General features: G+C 41.7%; 1 non-coding gene across 1 annotated transcript; it reads right to left on the bottom strand.

The window, feature by feature from the left end:
* Positions 1-23183: 23183 nt before the first annotated feature.
* Positions 23184-23290, bottom strand: LOC141636061 (small nucleolar RNA R71). The gene has a single exon (XR_012540700.1). It is a non-coding gene; the product is annotated as a small nucleolar RNA R71 (small nucleolar RNA).
* Between the last annotated feature and the right edge of the window lie 750 nt (positions 23291-24040).

The raw sequence follows: 24040 nt of genomic DNA on the forward strand, positions 1-24040 counted from the left end.
GGGTGAAGAACCTTGAGATCCAAATTGGCCAAATTTTCCAAGAAATTGCCAAGAGCAACCAAAAACACTCCACTTCAATCCCTTCCACCACATTCCCTCCAAAACAGAATGCTAGTGCCATGACCTTGAGGAAGGGGAGAACCTTAGAATCTCCTCCAAAGAATATGAGAAAGGCAAAGTCAAATGAGAGGATCATTGACATTGAGGTACAAGAGGAAGAAGAGATTGTGGTAGACAAAGCAAATGATTCACCATCCAAGGATAGTGGAGAAGAGTTGAAGACTCCTTTGAGCAAGGACAAAGGAGGGAAAGCAAATAACAACACCAATGATCATATTGAGGAGATAGTGAAAGACCATGACATGTAGGTACCTTTTCCTCACGCTCTCACACACTCCAAAAGGTTTGAAAGAGACGAAGATCTATATGAAACCTTTAGGAAGTGTGAATTAAACATCCCCCTACTCAATCTTTTAAAAGGTGTCCCGAGATATGTAAAGTTTCTCAAGGAACTTTGTACGCCTAGGAGAAACACAAAAAAAGGAGCCCACAAAGTAAGGGTAAGTGAACATGTGTCCGCTATTTTTAAAAGATCCCTTCCCAAAAAGTGCGGCGATCCGGGGATGTTCACTATACCATGCTCAATTGGGAAGAAAAGTTTCACTCATGCTATCTTAGATCTAGGTGCATCAATCAATATCATACCCTACACACTTTATGAGACCTTAGGACTTCCACCTTTAGACAAAACCGACGTAGTGATCCAACTTGCGGATTGCTCAAATATTTACCCAAAAGGGATGGTGGAGGATGTGCTGGTAGAGGTAGACCACTTAACTTTCCCGGCCGACTTCTATGTTCTTGATATGGAAGCCGACTCGAGGGCCACTCCGATCCTTTTGGGGAGGCCTTTAATGAAAAACTCTAAAACAAAGATTGGTGTGTCTAATGGGAACCTCACCATCGAATTTGACGAAAAGAAACTCACATACAACATATATGATGCCATGAAACAACCGAGCGATTCTCATTCATGCTATTTCTTGAACATCATTGAACCAATTGTCTCCTAAGTGTATAATTTGTGTCAAAGGGACCCTCTTGAGGTTACCCTCACTAACAATTTGGACCAAGAAGGTTTGCATGTAGTGTTGTGCTGTTGTCTCATGATGTGCAGGAGTATTCTTCTTGGACAAGGAAGAAGAGCTTGAAGATGGGGAAGAATTATCCAAAGAAAAAAATGAAACACCACACTCCAACCTAGAATGCAGCTTACGCCATTCAACGCAGCCTACGTCAAACGACACAGCCTGTGTCCCCTCACGCAGGCTGCGCCCTCCTCGGGTTTCAGCTGAAACTTTGGCGTATCAAGAGCATAAATTCCCTACACCTTTTCTCCCCTTGGAAGCCAATCTTGAGAGACCACTACCCTCTATCATAAAACCCCCAAAACATGAACCAAAACCTCTTCCAAATCACCTTAAATACATTTTCGTGGGAGAAAACAACACTCTTCCATTGATTATATCAAACCAACTAAAAAAGGAGCAAGTGGAGAGGATAATGACCATGTTGAAAAAGCATAAGGAAGCTTTTGGGTGGAGCATAGCCGATATCAAGGGGATAAGTCCAAGTACTTGCATGCACAAGATTCGGTTGGAGAAAGAAGCTAAGCCCGTGAGACAACCTCAAAGGAGACTCAATCCACCCACGATGGAGGTGGTGAAAGAGGAAGTCATCAAGCTCCTTCAAATGGGAATCATCTACCCCATTAGTGATTCCCAATGGGTAAGTCCTACTCAAGTTATGCCAAAGAAAGGAGGGGTGACGGTGCAATGCTCCCGACACTTTCCAACGTTGCATGATGAGCATTTTTTCGGACTATGTGGAGCGTATTTTGGAAGTCTTCATGGATGACTTCACCATCCATGGAGACTCCTTTGACTCATGTCTAGACCACCTCGCTATGGTCCTATCACGGTGTATAGACTCTCACCTCATACTAAATTCTGAAAAGTGTCACTTAATGGTGAGTAGTGGCATCGTGCTAGGGCATATAGTGTCGAAAAGAGGGATTGAGGTGGATACGGCAAAGGTGGATGTAATTAAAACCTTGCCGTATCCCTCTAATACTCGAGACATGAGGTTATTCTTGGAACACGCGGGTTTTTATCGAAGGTTTATTAAGGATTTCTCCAAAATCGTTAACCCCTTGTGCAAACTTTTGCATAAGGATGAGGAGTTCGTGTTTGATAATGATTGTAGGGAAGCATTTCACTTGTTGAAGGAGAGACTTATATCAGCCCCAATCATCCAAGCACCCAAATGGGATCGGCCATTTGAGATCATGACGGATGCAAGTGATTTTGCCATTGGAGCCGTGTTGGGGCAAAAGGAGGACAAAGCTTCTTATGTGATCCAATATGCTTCATCCCTTCTCAACGATGCACAAAGGAATTACACTACAACAGAGAAGGAATTTTGGACGGTAGTATATGCTCTTGAGAAATTTCGGTCATACTTATTAGGAGTCAAAGTGATTGTCTATACCGACCACAAGGCCATCACTCAACTTGTGAGCAAAAAAGACACAAAACTAAGGCTTATGCGGTGGGTTCTCCTATTAAGTGAATTTGACATCGAAATAAGAGAGAAAAAGGGATTGGCAAATGTTGTGGCCGACCACCTTAGTCGACTACAACTTAATGATCAACAAATGCAAAGAATGGGGGTAGTTGATGGGAGTTTGCCTCATGAATCTCTTTATGCTTTGAGGATAAAGGAGCCATGGTACGCCAACTTGGTAATCTACATAGTGACAAAGAAGTTTCCTACTTCTTTGTCATCAAGCTAAAGAAGCAAGATCAAAGTCGATGCCCGGTTTTATATATGAGATGATCCCTATCTATGGAAGATGTGTCAAGACCAAGTTATCCAAAGGTGTGTGCCGGATGTATAGATACCGCCTATCCTCAAACATTGCCATGAATATGCTTGCGGAGGTCACTTTGGACCTCAAAGGACGGCCCCGAAAATTCTTGAAAGCGGGTTCTATTGACCAAACATCTTTAAAGATGCCCACATATTCACAAAGACTTGTGACAAGTGCCAACGGGTTGGAAATATATCAAGGAGGAATGAGATGCCTCAACAACCTATGCTCTACTTGGAGATCCTTGATGTGTGGGGAATAGACTTCATGGGGTCATTCTCCAAATCAGATGGCTATCTCTACATTCTATTGGCGGTAGACTATGTTTCAAAGTGGGTTGAGGCAATACCAACTCGGAATGATGATGCAAGAACGGTTTCGAGCTTTGTTCAAAACAAAATTTTCTCAAGGTTTGGCTATCCAAGAGCGTTGATAAGTGATCGAGGCACTCACTTTTGCAACCGGATTATGGAGGGGTTGCTCAAGAAGTACGAGGTCGTGCATAAAGTCTCCACCGCTTACCACCCTCAAAAAAAGGGACAAGCGGAGGTGTCTAATCGGGAGATCAAGGGTATCTTAGAAAAAACGGTGAACCCCGATAGAAAAGATTGGAGCCAAAGGTTAAACGACGCTCTTTGGGCATACATCACCGCCTACAAGACTCCGATTGGTATGTCCCCGTACCGGCTCATCATGGCAAGGCATGCCACCTTCCGTTGGAAGTGGAGCATAAAGCCTATTAGGCCATCAAATCTTTCAATCAAAGCATAGATGATGCGGGCCTCCATAGGAAGCTTCAACTTCAAGAAATTGAATAAATCCGTCTTGACTCCTACGATAATGCCGCCATATACAAGGAGAAGGCAAGACGATGGCATGACCGGATGATAAGTCGGCGGGAGTTCAAGGAGGGTGGCAAAGTCCTTGTCTTCCAAAATAGTCTCATGTTGTTCTCCGGAAAGCTAAGGTCAAGATGGCTTGGACCGTACATTGTAAGGAAGGTCCATTCTCATGGAGCGGTGGAAGTTGAAAACCCAAGCACGAGAAAGATGGTCTAAGTGAATGGACAACGTCTCAAGGAATATCATGAAGGAATGGAACCAAAAATGGTGGAAGAAGTCAATTTGGAAGACCAATTTATCAAACATGAACAAATGAAGCACTAAGTCGAGCCATCGACGTTAAAAATACGACAACCTTTGTAAATACACTCTCTTTAGCATAATTTACCGCTTTCATAGATAGAATTTACATCCATGTCATTTCAATTCGTATCATTTCTTTCCTTGTTAAAAATGAATTGCATCAAATACTTGGAAGTTACTAATACTCTTGTGGAGATTTGATAGACGAGTTTAGCATGGGGAAACGAGATAAAAGGGTCAACTTGGCATTTGTGAAGTATGAAGGACGACTTAAGTGTGGGGGATGCTCATTACACCCAAACAAAACAGGAATCAAAAATCAAATTTTGAAGCCCCCGGCAGTCTCAAACGCAGCCTGCGTCGTTTAACGCAGGCCTGCGTTGATAGACGCAGCCTGCGTCCCAGACTGTATAGAGTCCCCGTCAATCCTCAAAACACCAAAAACGTAACACGTCCTTCATAATTCCGGATTCACCTTACCTTTATCTCCATCAAAACCCCTTCAACAATCCCCTAACTATCATCAAATCCCCACAAATCATCACCTCCAATCCTCCCTCTTCGTTACAAATCTTTTAATTTTGTGATTACCACCACCAAATACCTCCCATAAACACCTTTTTACAGATTTTTGCCCAAAACTTCAAGAACCCTAACTTTCAAAATCCACTAATTCAAGTTTAAGGTTTGAAATTCAAGGGTCCAAGATGGGTTTTGGAGCAACTAGGAGCATCAAGGAGCATTGCTTTGTGGAAATCAGGGAGGTATAACAACCAAACTCAACTTTCAATTTCATGCTCTCTTATAATCCGAAAATTTGCTTCATTTAGTATCATTGTAGGATTATTATTGATCTCTTGTTGCTATATTTGTTGTTGGTGGTAAAAAATTTCTGGGTGAGGTAGAGGAAATCATCAAACACAAATTTTTGAGAAGTTGCAAAGAGGTCCACACCAAGTGTTTGTTGATTTGCCTCCTTGAGTGAAAAACTGTTTTGTGTGGTATTTGCATTGTTTTTATCTTGCAAGAAAGTGTAGGATGGCCCCAAGGATCGCAAAGTTGTTTGGTGGGAAAGGAAATTCGAAGAAGAGGTCGGTTGAAGCATTCGATTCGGATGTTGAGGAAGTTTATATGGGACTTGAGGGAATGACCGCCGCCCAACTGAAAATCTGAAAAAAAAAAATTGCCCCTAAACCACAAAACGTTGTTACAACCAAATTCTTGTGCCCAACCACGTTGAACAAGCTCGGCCTCTACGACACCACTTTTCCTTTACTTGCCAAGGTGGGGTTAGAGGCCTACCTCCATAATGATACATGGGACACAACATACCGATCCTACACTTACGAGTTCCTAACCACATTGACCGAACTTGATATGGATGAGGATGGTGAGCATTCATATAGGTTTAGAATCCATCAAAAGTGGTACGAGTGAACCCTCTCACAAGTGAGGGAGATCCTAAAGATAACCAAAAACTCTGAGCCCATCATGTCACGAAAACGAACCGCCGAGGACTTTTGGAACGCACTTACCGATAAAACCCCTCTACCACCAAAGACGACAAAATCTCCGCCCTAACAAACCCACCCCTCCGCATACTTGCTTATTTTCTTATCACCCTTTTCACGGCCATTGGAGAGCCAACCAAGGTGAGTGAAGTGGTAAAGATTTATTTGTGGACTATGCTCCCTGGGGGAGTAGGTATTCCGGATTGGGCCAAATTGTTCATGGATGCATGCTTGCATCACAAATTGAAGCAATCGGGTGAAAATATTCATTGTGGTGTACTTGTGACCTTCTTTGTCCGGCATTTCCATGGGCAAATTCCCGAAAGTCAAGCGGCCAATGAAGCTAGGGGAATTTGTTATTACAACGAATTGGCCCTTCAAGAATGCAATATGTTTAGAATTCTTCCTACGGTGCCACTTTCGGGTCATTGGCTAGGAAACAATGGTTTGTATTATCTTCGGTTGCCCCCTCTTGCACCTCTTCCTAGAGGACCCACGGCTCAACACTTCTATTACCGTCGGGATCCTGATATTAAAGAAGAGCGACGAGGAGAACCTCCTAGGAGGAGTGTGGCTAGAAGAAGTGAAGTAAGATAAAAAGGGGGAGGGAAAGTGAGAGACAAGAAGAAGAGAGGGAGATCGAAAGAATGGAAGGATCTAGTCATCAATAACCGGGTATGCACTCAACTTATGTACAAGACACTCCTATGCATAAAGCCGGAGGTTCCACCACTCCCACCATGGAACCTTGGCAACATCAAATGTTCAAGTATTTTGAGGACACCCGGGGGACTTTGCAAACTATTAGTGGGCGGGTTAAGAGCTCTCATACTTGGCAACAACAATATAGGCCAAGGTTGGACAGTTTAGAATAATTTAAGAATGCTTTTGATGAACATAAGCGATTGGGAGATGAAGCCGAGTTGGCTCAAATGAGGATGCTTGAAGGGATAGCCAAACGACAAGAGGAATCTCACACTTGGCAGCAACAACAACAAGCCAAGCAATGGGCGGAAAATCAAGCCCTATCTGTAACACCCCCACACTCCAAGTGCCTTACCAGGACCACTCAGGTATAAAGATGTTACCATCTCGGTTCCCCGAGGCAATGATAATCATAAGACAATAACGAAACGACATTTAAATAGTAATAGTTTAGTGAATAAAATATAATCCAAACCAAATACCCAAAATACGGGTTACAAGTTCTCAAAACAACTATCTCATCAACTAAATCAAATGTCTGACAAACTACTCATGCTACTAATGGAAGACTCTATCATCATCGATGGTGACACATCCCAACTAGCCCATGTATCTCGACTCATACCGCTCAACAATCGCTCACCATCCCCGAATATATCACCACGGTTTTTAAAAACAATAAACAGAAGTCAAGTACTAATCACACAATTTATATAATCCAACAAAGACAAAAACAACACGGCTCAATCGGCACGAGATGTACTCCGAACTCCATCACCAACTCCACAATATCGACTACACACTAAAGTGTGTAGCCCCCGCTAGTACCCATCGCAACAGGTTACTCCTCGCCGCTAGTGGGGGACCGTAGCCGTTCCCACCTAAGCCCCGCTCATCTCCGTTGAGCGAATAACCCAAATCCATTAATGTGCACATCCCTTCTGTGGCGGGTTCCACAGAAGGCGAATAATGGGCGTGAAGCCACTCCCGCAAGTGACTCCACTCAGCCACGGACGCACCCCGAAGAACACAGACAGATACAAACAATCACAACTACTAATCAGCAATCAAAACCAACAACCGTCACAAGACTCGTATGATAACAATCAACAATCAAAAATCACCACCAACACATTATGGGACTAATACTGAGTAGGGAAACCCTACCTGGAAAGCAACACAGTCAGACAATCCTCAACAGCTGTTATCAAAAAGCCTCTTCTACGAATCCTTCTCCTAACATAACATCACATACATCACTAACCACACAAAACCAACACAAATCCCCAATTCCCAAAATTAGGGTTTAACAAGACTTAATTAAATATAACGAATTCGGTACGTAGATCTTACCCTCGACGCAAGGATCACAAAGATGTAAAGAAAGGTGAATTCTGACCTTCCAAGCTCCGGGATTTGTCAATAATGCGATGAATGCGAAGTACGTACGTTGAAATCTCTTTTAAAATTAATTAGGTTTGTAAAAGTGTATTATGAAAGTGACGGAAGTGTTTATATATTAAATCGCATTATTAACAAAACCCGACAAATCATCCCTCAGAATCGGCTTACTCGATCGAGTAAGCGACGTACTCGAACGAGTGCCGCCTACTCGATCGAGTACCAAGGCTACTCGATCGAGTACCAAACAGGTCAGAAACTATTTTAAAACGCAAAACACATTTACTCGACAGAGTAAGGCCCACTCGATAGAGTACCCAGAGACTCACAAAACCGTAGTATTACAGTCTTCCCTCTTTAAAAAGAACTTCGTCCCCGAAGTTCAAACCACAACAAAACAAAGACATACTACTATACTTCCGATATAACACCCAAAGGAAAACTCAATCATAAAAACATGCTACCAACCAAACTCAACCCGACTCAACCACTACAAGACATACCGACACAACACAAAAAGGGTGTAAAAACTCTTAAAAACTCTTTGTGATCATCTCCTACCTCCTAAAAGAAACAAGGTTACGTCCCCGTAACCATACATACCTGATCAAAAAGAAAAGGGTAACGCCCTCTCATGGCCTCCTCTGCCTCCCATGTAGCTTCCTCAGTCTCGTGATTAGACCAAAGGATTTTGAGCAAAACTGTCTCACCACTCCTAGTCTTCTTAACCTTCTGGTCAAGAATCTGCTTAGGTACCTCAAGATAGGACAAGGACTCATCTAGATCTATGCTCTCTGCATCTAACACATGTGATGGATCACTCACATACTTGCGTAACTGAGATACATGAAACACATTGTGCACCCTATCCAACGCAGCTGGTAAAGCCAAACGATAAGCAACCTCTCGAACCCGTTCTAAGATCTCATAAGGCCCTATGAACTTCTGACTCAGCTTGCCTTTCTTCCCAAATCTCATAACCCCACGCATAGGAGACACTTTCAGAAGAACCTTGTCCCCAATCCGAAACTTTATATCCCGGCGATGTAAATCTGCATAACTCTTTTGCCTATCCTGAGCCGCTCTCATCCTTTCCCTGATCATCTTAATCTGCTCAACCATCTTATATGCCATCTCTGGTCCTAGAACCACTGCCTTAGCACTGTCTAAAGGAAACTCTAGCAAGTCTACAGGTAGGTCAACTTGCCCAACTATCATAGATACATCCCTATACAACCTCCCACATGATACAGACTCACTCGAAGGTATAAAAACTTTCTCACTTACAGACTCATATACCCTCAAACCCAACCGTTTAACATGACTCGAAGATACAAATGACTGAGATGCCCCTGAATCAAACAAAACAAAGGTATGAATACTGTTAACAAGAAAAGTACCAGTGATAACATGTGCGTCGTCCTCAGCTGCTTTCTTGTCCATCATAAACAGCTTTCCACTGGACTTCTGTCCACCTCCTTGGACAGTACTGGCTGATGTGGTCGGCTTAGCACCCGACCCCTGATTGTTGTTGTTGTTCGTAGCTGGTTTCTGATAATAATTACCGCCACTGCGGTTACCTCCACCCTGGTTGCTCTGACCTCCCCGGTTAGACCATGACCCAGCCGGTCTGTTGCTCGCATAACTCTGTGCCGGTCCCTGAGAATAGCTCCCCTGAGCCGGTCTCTGAAAAGCCCCCGGTACACTCGTGCACTCATGTCTCTTGTGGCCTACACCGCCACATCGAAAGCAAGTCATCCCCCAACTACCACAACCGCTCCCACGACCACGCCCAAAGGAAGCTCCAGAACTGAACCCTGAACCAGAAGAAAACGCTCTAGCCTGACTGTGGTTGCCTTTCTTGTAATTAGATTGGCCACCACCTTCACTCTCAGCCTTTGTTTTCTCACTACCTCTCTCTCGGGCCATCTCCACCAACCTCTCAGCTCTCCCAGCCCTCTCATAAGCTTCCTTAACATTAGTAAGGACTCCCACGGGTAACTTGTCCATAATCCTGGATGTCAACCCCCTCTCAAATCTCAGCGCTAGGTTCTCCTCACTCAAACCCATGTCCTCAGCATATCTAAACTTCTCATTAAACTGCCTGTAGTACTCAGCTACCGACATGTCAGATGTCATCTTAAACCCATCGAACTCCTCCCTCAGCTTACTCCTCACATTCTCAGGTACAAACTCTTTCCTCATAGCTCTCCGGAACTCTTCCCAAGGTATAGCAGGTAGACCCTGCTTCGTGTACATCTCCCTAGCACTCACCTTCACCTTATCCCACCATTCACCAGCCGCTTCCCTCAAGTAGAACGCAGCTTGTTCTACTTTCATCTCATCAGGACAATGTACCAGATCCAGAATGTTCTCCATCTTGCGATGCCAATTGTCAAGAAGATTTGGCTCCCCGGTCCCTTTATACTCTTTTGGGTTGAACCTCGCTATATAAAGACTGATCTTAGAGTGATCAACCTCTTTATCCTTCCCCACTCTCTTTAGGGCGTCCGTAAGAGCATCTTGATGCTCCAACATCTTAACTATATCATCGATGTTCATGCTGTCAGCTCTCGCATACAAAGCGGTTTTCTTTGGTGGCATCTTAAAACTATATACTAAAGGGTAGATATAAGCATACGTACTATAACCCAAAACACGAAAACAAACTGCCCAAAACCCCTCTATCGAGTGCCTAAACCTACTCGATCGAGTAGCGGCTACTCGATCGAGTTCCCACCATACTCGATCGAGTGCCCCGACTTCAGACCCAATACAGACCTTCTGATCTCTAACATACTCGACCGAGTAGCATAGCCACTCGATCGAGTGCCCCCTACTCGATCGAGGGCCCCTATGTACTCGATCGAGTACCCAAAAACACGATTCTGGTTATAAAAACGTCAAAATACCCACTCGATCGAGTCTGACCCACTCGATCGAGTCAGACCCACTCGATCGAGTACCCCACGTACTCGATCGAGTCATGCTGACTCGTACATACTACCCGCATGTTATCTCTCATAGCCCAACATACTATGCAACTTCATAATCCCAACATTATAATATAACTACGCATGCATTTCTACACGATTCTTCATATAATCAACAAAATAATCTACTTCATGTTATTAAATGCCACATAATAAACAACCATCACGCTTCTTTATTCAAACCAACGTATGTACACACTCCACCAAATTCAAACCAACCTTGACACATACCCCCCCCCCCCCCCCTCATGTGACCGGTTCAAAATTGTAGGGCGAGTTCGCGACTTTAGGACGTCTCCCAAGCCTTTGCATAAGCTCCTACAACCTTCACCCCGGGTTCATTTTAATTGACTCCCTACGTTCATTATATTCATTAGTTACAGGTTTCAGGATCGTCTGTCTGATACCATTTTGTAACACCCCCATACTCCAAGTACCTTACCAGGACCACTCAGGTATAAAGATGTTACCATCTCGGTTCCCCGAGGCAGTGATAATCATAAGACAATAACGAAACGACATTTAAATAGTAATAGTTTAGTGAATAAAATACAATTCAAACCAAATACCCAAAATACGGGTTACAAGTTCTCAAAACAACTATCTCATCAACTAAATCAAATGTCTGACAAACTATTCATGCTACAGTGGAAGACTCTATCATCTGAAGGTGACACATCCCAGCTAGCCCATGTATCTCGACTCATACCTGCTCAACGACTGCTCACCATCCCCGAATGAATCACCCCGGTTTTTAAAAACAATAAACGGGGTCAGTACTAATCACACAATTTATATAATCCAACAGCACAACAAACAACACAGCTCAATCAGCACAGATGTACTCCGAACTCCATCACCAACTCCACAATACTAACTACACACTAAAGTGTGTAGCCCTGCCAGAGTACCCATCGCAACAGGTTACTCCTCGCCGCCAGTGGGGGACCGCAGCCGTTCCCTTCTAAGCCCCGCTCATCTCCGTTGAGCGAATAACCCAAATCTATTAATGTGCACATCCCTTCTGTGGCGGGTTCCATAAAAGGCGAATAATGGGCGTGAAGCCACTCCCGCAAGTGACTCCACTCAGCCAGGGACGCACCCTGAAGAACACAGACAGATAGAAACAATCACAACTACTAATCAGCAATCAAAACCAACAACCGTCACAAGACTCGTATGATAACAATCAATAATCAAAAAATCACCACCAACACATTATGGGACTAGTACTGAGTAGGGAAACCCTACCTGGAAAGCAACACAGTCAGACGATCTCAACAGCTGTTATCAAAAAGCCTCTTCTACGAATCCTCCTCCTAACATAACATCACATACATCACTAACCACACAAAACCAACACAAATCCCCAATCCCAAAATTAGGGTTTAACAAGACTTAATTAAATATAACGAATTTGGTACGTAGATCTTACCCTCGACGCAAGGATCACAAAGATGTAAAGAAAGATGAATTCCGACCTTCCAAGCTCCGGGATTTGTCAATAATGCGATGAATGCAAAATACGTAGGTTGAAATCTCTTTTGAAAGTAATTAGGTTTGTAAAAGTGTATTATGAAAGTGACGGAAGTGTTTATATATTAAATCGCATTATTAATAAAACCCGACAAATCATCCCCCTGTAAACCGGCTACTTGATCGAGTAACTGACATACTCGATCGAGTGCCGCCTACTCGATCAAGTACCAAGGCTACTCGATCGAGTACCCAACAGGTCAGAAACTATTTTAAAACGCAAAACACACTTACTCGAGAGAGTAAAGCCCACTCGATAGAGTACACAGAGACTCACAAAACCGTAGTATTACACAATGGAAGGCTCAAAATGAGTGGAGAGAGCAAGTGAGTCACCAATTTGGGGTGCAAAATGAAAGGCAGCACAAATTTATTGAGGAATCATACCAAGATGCCCAAACTCACGAAGATTCTTTCAGCCTCATCCGCGGTCTCTTTGGCATGACCCTCCATCAAAATGATCCCTGATACGGTCGTTATGTACCAAAAATAAATACCTAAGTACTACTAACAGAAGTCAGCGGTAAGTAGGGTCGATCTCCACAGGGAGGCAGTCACAATTCACTTGTCTACTCGGTCTGTCTAATGTCACAGTGTAGGGGTTTGAATTGATTTAATTAAACGAACGAGATTAAGGCAAGAGGAAATAAAAAGAGAGATTAACAATAAAAAAAGAACTAGGATGTCGGGTCGTCAATGATCATCGGTCAATTGCAGCTAAGGTCACAGATCAGTCAGTTGTATCGGTCTAAGAAACAACGAATATCTCTTTCCGGTCTCAATTCGCCCTAAAACACTATTAGCTTAGCTTCCGCCCTCACTAAAGTGCCCTAATGCTCACTGTAGGTCTCACGGGTAGCGATGGCTTTAGTCAAGTCCCAGCTCGACCTTTTTTTCTTCGAGTCTCTCATTAATTAGCCTGGTCAAAACAGCTCAAAGCGCGCAGCAACCGATCAAACAGCTGCGCATGTGCTACACAAAAAGGTAAGTAGCACCAAAGTGGAATAAAGATATAGGAAATAAAAATGTACAACCGTTTAAGCCTAACAAATTTCCTATCACAGCTCCTAAATTTATCAACAAAATAAAGGAGCTCAGGAGCAATTAATAATGATTTAGGACCCTATTTCAGATTAACAAGTTTATGACGATAAGTACGGTGAAAAACTGTTAAATTAACTGACCAACTGGGAGGGGGTATAGTATTAAAATAAAAAACAGGAGTCATACGAGGTAGCGTACTATTAATATTAACAACAATAAAATTATCACTAACTACCTCAGGTGGGTTGCTCTCAATGTCGGAATCATTGACAAAAGAATATATTACCTCATCCGTGCTAGGAGCAATTACCGACTCACCTGTCTTCTCGTCACCCTCCTCTGTGGATATCGTCCCGTAAATCGCAGCCTCAAGCGCATCCAACTCGGCCTTGAAAAGGGGAGATTCACCGTAACCATTATCATCATCAAAATCGTCATCTATAACGAGCCCAAGTAATGTTGCATTGCTCTCTCTGGCCAAATCAGTCGATCCAGTGGAATTATTACTCGATCGAAAGCTTTACTCATGATTTTCACTCGATCGAGTACATGAAACAGCTTGATCGAGTACTTCCTCTAAGCAGTTGTTTAATCGAGTGGAATCAACTGTTCGATCGAACGTTTTCTATGGTAATCCACTCGATCGAGCACTATTACTAGCTCCATCGAGTGATCTTTGCAGTCCATCACAGAAATCTTCATAACGCGCTTCATTTTCGGATAGATCTTCGTACTCCGAGTCATAGAAACTATCAGCAACGATAGGCAACTCGGGTCCTCCCTAGGAAAGACCACTCTCCGCGTGCCTAAAGGTCGTCTCAGCGGCTAGCTGAGCTATTTGAGACTCAAGCTCATCGATTTTAGGGTACGTATGTCTATCATACTCTTGCTTTTTGAATGCAAGTGTCTTGATCAAAGATTTCAGCTCCGCAATCTCTTCTTTCTGTCTATCAGGAGGAGGAGCTTGTTGTCGCGGTGGCCAGATAAATGGCGGCTATTGGTAGCCTCGTTGATAGGGCAGAAGTGGAGGCGCAATTACAACATATTGATTAGCTTGTCCACGTTGCTTGAATGCATAAACCTCGTCATTTTCAGCTAAGCAAACGGCTGCATTGTGCTCAGCAGCATCACATCTCCTGCAGTAAAACACCTGCTGTGCCATATAATGAAACATAGGTGACGGGTCAAAGGTACTCAAGCCTTCCTTTTGACGATCTTTTAACTAGAACTGTCTAGGTAGAACCTGTAGGGCCTATCAAAACAGCACTAAAGAAAAAGATGAGAATGGCCTCAAGGGAAAAAGTCCCTTTAGGCTAAAAACAGACAAAAATAAACAAGCAAATAAGTAGTTGCCTGCCCGGTAACGGCGCCAAAATTTGATATGGTCGTTATGTACCAAAAATAAATACCTAAGTACTACTAACAGAAGTCAGCGGTAAGTAGGGTCGATCTCCACAGGGATGCGATCACTATTTATTTGTCTACTCGGTTTGTATAATGTCACAGTGTAGGGGTTTGAATTGATTTAGTTAAACTAACGAGATTAAGGCAAGAGGAAATAAAAAGAGAGATTAACAATAAAAAAAGAACTATGATGTCGGGTCGTCAATGATCATCGGTCAATTGTAGCTAAGGTCACAGATCAGTCAGTTGTATCGGTCTAAGAAACAACGAATATCTCTTTCCGGTCTCAATTCGCCCTAAAACACTATTAGCTTAGCTTCCGCCCTCACTAAAGTGCCCTAATGCTCACTGTAGGTCTCACACCTTCCAACCTTCCGGTCTGGGTCAAGGCTTACCAATGTTAAATAAGCTAATTGCGTCGACTCAACTAGCAGGATACAATTAAAGCAGTGATAAACAACAGAGACATAATAACAATGACAGATCTGCAAACTAATTAACAATTAACAATAATCATCGACTCCCCTAATCCTAGCAGAGAGAATTAGCTAGACATAATAAAGGGAAGAACATAAATAAAGAGAGAAATAAACATAAACATAAATAAAGGAGAAAAGGGAAAGAGAGAAAGTTACAGTAAATCCGGGAAAAAGGAGAGGAAAGCAATAAGTAACAGTAACAGGGAAAAAGTATTGTAAAAGTTATCCTCAAGGTGTACTGACGTCTTCCTATTTATAGGAAAGGCGATTTTATTTGACCTAGAAACAAAATAAAGCCAAAAAGCCCGAGACCAATAATAAACCACTCGATCGAGTGATTTGAAACCACTCGATCGAGCAAAATTAAGCTCAAACCACTCGATCGAGTAACTTTATATCACTCGATCGAACAAAACCAAGCTAAAACATCTCGATCGAGTACTTTAGGTACTCGATCGAGCACTTATTAAACAGGCACTACTCGATCGAGCAGAAAAAGGGGTCGATCGAACACAATTGTACTCGATCGAGTACTTTCCAGCGCACAATTCCTGTTTCGCGCACTGAACTTCAAATGGCTGCCATTTCTTCGTTACTTGGGCAAACAGGGCAATTCCAGTGGCGTTGGAAAGCTAAGAGGTAGAGTCACCTGACAATCCATTGTAGAACTCGAGATATGACTCTTCAAAGTAGGCACTAGCAATTTGAAGTTCTTTCTTTCCTCGCCTAGCTATCTTACTCCTTCGCGCATCTAAAAATAGCTACATTCCCGCTCCAAATTCACTCTTCCTCCAAACGCATGCTAAACGGACGGTAAAAGGCTTGATTTCACTATTTTCTGGTCCATTCCTGCAAATAGAATAAAACAAACCAAAGTAGCATATTCGGGGCATTTCGTAGCATAAAACTATGATAATAGCATAGAAATACGTGCATAAAAAGGCCAAAAAGACTATATAAAATGCACGTATCAAATCTCCCCAAACCAAACCTTTACTCGTCCTCGAGTAAACTAAATGCAAACTAATGGAACGGAAAAGATAACTCAGAGCTAGCTACAAATGCCCACTTAAACCAATTTAATGCAAGCGAACTAACACTTACAGCGAACAGTCAAATGTAAACGAGTTGTAAGATGTTTATAATAAAGCTGAACCATCGACCTTCCAAGACCTTTAATAATGGACTCTCACGGGTCATTCTTCTCTCATGAAGCAAAGGGTGAACATATATATGTAAGAGAGAAAGAAAAATAGTCGCTCACCTAGACTACGATCCACATAAACATGCATGCAACTAATATGATAGACAATTCTAGCTACCGTACATACATTCCAACCAAACAAGGTCCTGTCACAGCCGAGGGCTTACAAAAATATTGTAAAGTGAGGCAATGGGTAAGGAAAGGCAAAACATGTTATGGGAATGTGAAGATATAGGCGGCCAAGCTAGTACCTAAACAAAACCATATAACAACATCCATTTCCAACTCAATTATGAATTAAGCACATATGCCCTTCATTTGGCACAAAACTCACCAAACCGAACTGAAAATACTCCTCAATAAATGTAAATAAAGCATAGGAGCGAAACCGCTCATCAAACAACATCTTTTTCTTTCATTTTTTCATCATGGTTTCTTTTTTTTTCTTTTTTTTTTCGATTTCTCTTTCTTTTCTTTTTTTTTTTCCTTTTTCACGTTTTTTTTTCTTTTTTTTTCATCCTCCTATTCTTCATTAAATAACAACTCCAAGTCAATGGATACAAGCCAAATTTGGCACAATAAATTATATACCGCAAAACAATCTAAACTAGCTTGACAATGCAGGCTAAATTTGGATGTAGCTAAGGGTCACATGCAAATTTGGCTAATGTGGAGTTAAATGGGTAAAAATGAAAGAAAGGGGAAATGTAAGCACCTCCCTGCATGTGACACCAACCACTAACCCGAATGTATGTAGGCAAAAAGCAATTGAATTTAATATACATGCAAATTAATGAACATGTTATGCAAGGAGTAACTACTCACAATCCTACATGAAACTGGTCACAAATGACACCAGTTTATAAGGCTCTAAATCTTAGAAATTATAAGTAGCTTGCCAAAATTTTCAGATCAAGTCTATTCGTTCAGCTAAATTTTAACATTAACTCGTAGATATGCAAAAAGACATTGCTAAAAAGAATAATAGTCTATGCAAGGTTTAAGCAAAAAGACAATTGCAGTGCAATATCATCATTGAAATCTACCTTTCCGACTCAACCTATATGCGAAAATAAACGTGAAATGTTTTGAATTTATTCAATTTTTCAATTTTTTTTTTTTTGAATTTCTTTGAATTTTATGAAAATAACAATGCAAGGGGAAAAATTAAACGTGATTGCAGAAATGCAATAAAAACAATATGCAGACACAGATATAGATGCATAACCTCCCCAAACCAAACCGTACAATGCCCTCATTGTACCTAAAACAGGGAAAGGAAATGCAAACTAAAAGAGAAAGAGTGGAGATGCGGAAAACTCACAAGAGTACGCAAATAAGGGACCTCCCCAAACCAGCCAGCAACGTGGGAGGTCGCAAACAGCTGCCAAATACCGTCACAAGAAGCTAATCCAAGCAATGGGTGTCCAAAGGCACTCGATCGAAGAAGAATAGTGGTCGATCGAAGACTTCTCTCTTTGCAGGTACTCGATCGAGTAGAATAAATGCTTGATCGAGTAAACTTAGCAGCAAAAGCTCTCGATCGAGTACAAAAAGTACTCGATCGAGTCATCCTTAGTATATTCCTGCAAAGACGCAATAAAAACAGCCCGCAAAACTAACAAAACAAGCATAACTGATATAGTCTATGGTATGAAAACCAATTATTACACACAACTGAAAAGAAATGAAATATTCGAAAAACAATAAAAAAAAATCTCCGGGTTGCCTCCCGGGTAGCGCTGGCTTCAGTCAAGTCCCAGCTCGACCTTTTTTTCTTCGAGCCTCTCATTAATTAGCCTGGCCAAAACAGCTCAAAGCGCGCAGCAACCGATCAAACAGTTGCGCATGTGCTACACAAAAAGGTAAGTAGCACCAGAGTGGAATAAAGATATAGGAAATAAAAATGTACAACCGTTTAAGCCTAACAAATTTCCTATGACAGCTCCTATATTTGTCAACAAAATAAAGGAGCTCAGGAGCAATTAATAATGATTTAGGGCTCCATTTCAGATTAACAAGTTTGTGACGATAAGTACGGTGAAAAACTGTTAAATTAACTGACCAACTGGGAGGAGGTATAGCATTAAAATAAAAAAACAGGAGTCATACGAGGTAGCGTACTATTAATATTAACAACAATAAAATTATCGCTAACTACCTCAGGTGGGTTGCTCTCAATGTCGGAATCATTAACAAAAGAATATATTACCTCATCCGTGCTAGGAGCAATTACCGACTCAGCTGTCTTCTCGTCACCCTTCTCTGTGGATATCGTCCCGTAAATCGCAGCCTCAAGCGCATCCAGCTCAGCCTTGAAAAGGGGCTATTCACCGTAACCATTATCATCATCAAAATCATCATCTAGAACGAGCCCAAGTAACGTTGCATTGCTCTCTTTGGCCAAATCAGTCGATCTAGTGGAATTATTAATCGATCGAAAGCTTTCCTCATGATTTTCACTCGATCGAGTACATGAAACAGCTCGATCGAGTACTTCCTCTAAGCAGCTGTTCGATCTAGTGGAATCAACTGTTCGATCGAACGTTTTCTCTGGTAATCCACTCGATCGAGCACTATTACTAGCTCGATCGAGTGATCTTTGCAGTCCATCACAGAAATCTTCATAACTCGCTTCATTTTCGGCTAGATCTTCGTACTCTGAGTCATATAAACTATCAGCAACGATAGGCAACTTGGGTCCTCCCTGGGAATGACCACTCTCCGCCTGCCTAAAGGTCGTCTCAGCGGCTAGCTGAGCTATTTGAGACTCAATCTCATCGATTTGAGCGTACGTATGTCTATCATACTCTTGCTTTTTGAATGCAAGTGTCTTGATAAAAGATTTCAGCTCCGCAATCTCTTTTTTCTGTCCATCAGGAGGAGGAGCTTGTTGTCGCGGTGGCCAGATAAATGGAGGCTGTTGGTAGCCTCGTTGATAGGGCAGAAGTGGCAGCGCAATTACAACAGATTGATTAGCTTGTCCACGTTGCTTGAATGCATAAACCTCATCATTTTCAGCTAAGGAAACGGCTGCATTTTGCTCAGCAGCACCACATCTCCCGTAGTAAATCACCTGCTGCGCCATATAATGGAACATAGGTGACGGGTCAAAGGTACTCAAGCCTTCCCTTTGACGATCTTTTACCTAGAACTGTCTAGGTAGAACCTGTAGGGCCTATCAAAACAGAACTAAAGAAAAAGATGAGAATGGCCTCAAGGGAAAAAGTCCCTTGAGGCTAAAAACAGACAAAAATAAACAAGCAAATAGGTAGTTGCCTCCCGGGCAATGGCGCCAAAATTTGATACGGTCGTTATGTACCAAAAATAAATACCTAAGTACTACTAACAGAAGTCAGTGGTAAGTAGGGTCGATCTCCACAGGGAGGCGGTCACTATTCACTTGTCTACTCGGTCTGTCTAATGTCACAGTGGAGGGGTTTGAATTGATTTAATTAAACTAACGAGATTAAGGCAAGAGGAAATAAAAAGAGAGATTAACAATAAAAAAAAGAACTAGGATGTCGGGTCGTCAATGATCATTGGTCAATTGTAGCTAAGGTCACAGATCAGTCAGTTGTATCGGTCTAAGGGGCAACGAATATCTCCTTCCGGTCTCAAATCGCCCTAAAACACTAATAGCTTAGCTTCCGCCCTCACTAAAGTGCCCTAATGCTCACTGCAGGTCTCACTCCTTCCAACCTTCCGGTCTAGGTTAAGGCTTACCAATGTTAAATAAGCTAATTGCGTCGACTCAACTAGCAGGATACAATTAAAGCAGTGATAAACAACAGAGACATAATAACAATGACAGATCTGCAAACTAATTAACAATTAACAATAATCATCGACTCCCCTAGCAGAGAGAATTAGCTTTACATAATAAAGGGAAGAACAGAAATAAAGAGAGAAATAAACATAAACATAAATAAAGGAGAAAAGGGAAAGAGAGAAAGTTACAGTAAATCCGGGAAAAAGGAGAGGAAAGCAATAAGTAACAGTAACAGGGAAAAAGTATTGTAAAAGTGATCCTCAAGGTGTACTGTCATTTTCCTATTTATAGGAAAGGCGATTTAATTTGACCTAGAAACAAAATAAAGCTAAAAAGCCCGAGCCCAATAAGAAACCACTCGATCGAGCAAAATTAAGCTCAAACCACTCGATCGAGTAACTTTATATCACTCGATCGAACAAAACCAAGCTAAAACCTCTCGATCGAGTACTTTAGCTACTCGATCGAGCACTTATTAAATAGGCACTACTCGATCGAGTAGAAAAAGGGGTCGATCGAACACAATTGTACTCGATCGAGTACTTTCCAGCGCACAATTCCTGTATCGCGCACTGAACTTCAAATGGCTGCCATTTCTTCGTTACTTGGGAAAACAGGGCGATTCCAGTGGCGTTGGAAAGCTAAGAGGACAAAATTTCATCTCCAATTAGATTCACTTTAAAATGCATTGTAGAACTCTATATATGACTCTTCAAAGTAGGCACTAGTAATTTGAAGTTCTTTCTTTGCTCGCCTAGCTATCTTACTCCTTTGCGCATCTCAAAATAGCTACATTCCCGCTCCAAATTTACTCTTCCTCCAAATGCATGCTAAACGGACGGTAAAAGGCTCGATTTCACTATTTTCTGGTCCATTCCTGCTGATACGTGCTTTTTATATAGTCTTTTTAGCCAATTTCAGCACGTATTTTTATGCATTTTTATACTATTTTCGTAGCATTTTGCCCCGAATTGGCTACTTTGGTTCGCTTTGTCCATTCTGTAGAAATGAACGCGAAAGTAGTGGAATCGTACTCTTTTTCCTCCTTTTTGCCTGCATTTAGAGGAGACGGGATTTTCCAGAGTGAGATACTGTATTGGGAAGCGTCATGGCACGGATTACGAGGCATTTAGGCACAGACTTGAGCTGATTTGAAGATAAAGGACTCGATCGAGCAGTTTTACCACTCGATCGAGCAGTTTTACCACTCGATCGAGCAGTTTTACCACTCGATCGAGTGGTTTCTACGTTCCAGGATGGTCGATCGAGTAGAATTCTACTCGATCCTTAGCTGCAGAAAGACGAGTTACTCGATCGAGTAACTTTCTACTCGATCGAGTAGATCTGCTGAGGTGTTTGTTCGATCGAGTGGTTTTAATCCACTCGATCGAGTGGTTTCGCTGTTATGGGCTTTAAAACAGCCTGTGTTATGTTTATTTCGCTAAACTTAATTACTTTGCTATTTAAGCACGCTTTACTAGGTCATTAGGATCTATCTTTTCATTATCTAAACTTTCTACTGTAAACTTTACTACGTTGCTTTTGCCTTCATTGTAACCTTGCTCTCGGATCTATTTTCACTCGGATTTTGTGTTCTTTACGCCGGAATTCGCACGATTGTAATCCCTTCTCTTCCCTTAATAATATTTAATCATTTGTTGCTTTAATCATTTGTTCTATTTCGATTATTCTTCTGCCCTAATTTCTCTTTATGCAATTTTATTGTTATTTCATTATGTTTACTGCTGGAAAATTATCTGCTGTTAGTTTAATTAGCGACATGAGTAGCTAAACCCCCTTCATGTTGGGATTAGGGGATCTGCGGTAGGATTGTGACGATGTAGTAAATGAAACAGATGAATTGATTATAAGACTCTGTCACCATAGCAATTTAATTGTATTTATTCGACTTAGTTGAGTGCACACTTCTGAGTTAACCTTTAATCTGGCTAAAATTAATCCTAGATCGAAAGATTGGACTAAATAGGCCTGCTATGAACAGTAGACTACCCTGACGAGAATAAAAATTAAGTTAGTGGTATTTTAGGATAGAAAGTGGACCGAAAGGACCTTTCAACATCCGTCTTACATTAATTAAATGCGAGTCTTTTACGGTGAGTCACTTTGAACTACCGTAGTGAACCGAAATCCTGACATGTCCCTCTCTATCTGATAGTTTTATCCTTATTTCTTGCTTTTACTGCTCTTACCCTTTATCTCTCTTTCCTTTAAAACTCGTAGTTTAGATAACAATTCAAACAACCCCCCATTTGTGACCAAATAGACGGACTTATACAGATATCTTGCCTCCCTGTGGAGATCGACCTGACTTCCCTAGCTATATAGTTAGTTTAGTTAGTTTATTTTTTACAGGTACACGACAGACGTGTCAAATTTTGGCGCCGTTGTCGGGGAGGCAATTGCCCTATTTGTTTTCGTTCCGTTTATTTTATCCGTCTCAGGGAATTTTTATTCCTTGAGGCAGTTCTTATTCATTTTCTTTCAGTGTTGTTTATGCCCAGGTCAGACAAGTTTGAATTAGTTTTAGCTGATTCAGAGCCAGAGAGATTATTCAGGTATAGACTCCGTCTGCAAAGGAAATCACGAAAGGAAGACTTGAGTACTTTCGAGCCAGAGCTACATCACTCTCTTTTCGAAGACAGTCCGATTTCTACAGTAAAGATGCCTAAGCTTTCCAGTCATTCAGTGCCTAAAGCATCTTCTATTCCGAAGGGTTTCAATCTCCAGACTGAGGATGGGAATACATTCGACATCCGTCCTTATTATATCAATATGGTCGAGAGAAATATTTATAGAGGTGTAGCTGGTGAAGACCCGAGGAAGCACATGGAGGTCTTTACAGACTATTGTTCTACTATTCCCGCCACTAAGGGGGTAACTCAAGACAAGATTAAGGAAGTTTTATTTCCTTTCTCTTTAGCTGATTCAGCCAGGGAGTGGCTGACTGACTTGGACCGCACAGCTGCTGGGGTTACAGATTGGGAGTCTCTTGCTCTTGCATTTTACAAGAGATATTTGCCTCCACAACGCACCAATCTGCTGAGGGCCAAGATTACTAGTTTTAGACAGGCTCCCGATGAAAGTTTTTATGAAGCATGGTCACGATTCAAGAAGTTGGTGAGGTCTATTCCTCACCATGGTTTTGACCCATGGTTTCTAGCTAATCAGTTCTACAATGGGTTGTATGACGACCAAAGAGCCATACTTGATGCAGCATCTAGTGGAAGATTCCAGGAGAATACCGATTGTTTTAGCAGGATTTTCCTGAAGGGATCCGGCTTAGTTATATAGTGATCAGGGTATCTAGTTCTATAAGATTGGAATGGTGTAAATGAATGATGAAGAAAGAAGTAAGTATAAAGAATAACGTTTATCTTATTTTGATAGACCGGGTACAATGTTGTATGAATATCTGAATGCTCAAGAGTAAAAAGATAAAGTATAGATAAAATTAGCTCACAATCAATGTCCTTTACAATTGTTAAATTCTCCTATTTATAGTACTCTACTGCCCTTCCAACGTTACAATGAATAACGTTATAAATGTATAACGTTCTCCCCAAAGATAGGAGTTGTTGCCGGAATAATAGGGCATGCTTCCTATTAGTTCGCTTGACCCGTTCTCAACTCAACCAATCCTTAGCCTTTTCTCCTCTTTCCGTCCAGATTCATGGATTAAATAGTTTTAGGTTTGGACTTGGTCTTCCTTGAGAATAGGGCATGGTTATCTGGCTTATACAATCGCATTTCTGTTTATCCGCTTAATCCAGTTTGTATTTAGTACTCCGCCAAGCTATAATATCTTGACTATCGGGCTTCCTTTCCAGGATTTAGTAGTCTTCTTGCCATAATATTCTTCCAGACTAAATAGTAGTCGATTTGTCCGGTTCTGT

The sequence above is a fragment of the Silene latifolia genome, chromosome Y (genome assembly GCF_048544455.1).
Source record: "Silene latifolia isolate original U9 population chromosome Y, ASM4854445v1, whole genome shotgun sequence".
NCBI classification, from domain to species: domain Eukaryota; kingdom Viridiplantae; phylum Streptophyta; class Magnoliopsida; order Caryophyllales; family Caryophyllaceae; genus Silene; species Silene latifolia.